Raw genomic sequence first — 350 nt, 5'->3', positions numbered from 1 at the left:
CCTCCTAACAACCAGCAGCAGCAGCAGGAGCCGCGCTACAGGCACAGCCTCCTCCGCCGTCTCCGCCAGCATCGTCTCTAGAGCGGCAGCGGCTCCTTTCCTCGTTCCAATCCCCTCCTTCTCCTACGCTTCTCCATCTTCTTTTTATTTCTTACCGCCGCCTCCTCGTTTCCCCTCCTCATTTTCCTTTAACCTCACAAGTCTCCAAGGGAGGGAAGGAGGAGGAGGGGCAGGGAGAGCGGCAGGAGGAGGAGGTGGAGGAGGAGGAGGAAGAGATGTTGGCGGAGCAGCAGCAGCAGCAGCAGCTCACTTGATCGCCCATCCAGGCGGGAGCGGGCGGGGGGGGGCCC

At 62.3% G+C, this 350-nt stretch overlaps 1 protein-coding gene across 1 annotated transcript in view; it reads left to right on the top strand.

Annotated features, from left to right (window-relative positions):
* Nucleotides 1–350, top strand: part of PDE10A (phosphodiesterase 10A) — a 338,217-nt gene that overhangs the window by 176,090 nt on the left and 161,777 nt on the right. The gene's annotated exons all lie outside the window — the stretch shown is intronic.

The sequence above is a fragment of the Geospiza fortis genome, unplaced genomic scaffold, assembly GCF_000277835.1.
Source record: "Geospiza fortis unplaced genomic scaffold, GeoFor_1.0 scaffold41, whole genome shotgun sequence".
NCBI lineage: Eukaryota > Metazoa > Chordata > Aves > Passeriformes > Thraupidae > Geospiza > Geospiza fortis.
Note: the sequence above shows the minus strand (reverse complement) of the source record. Positions and strands in the feature narration are given on the sequence as shown.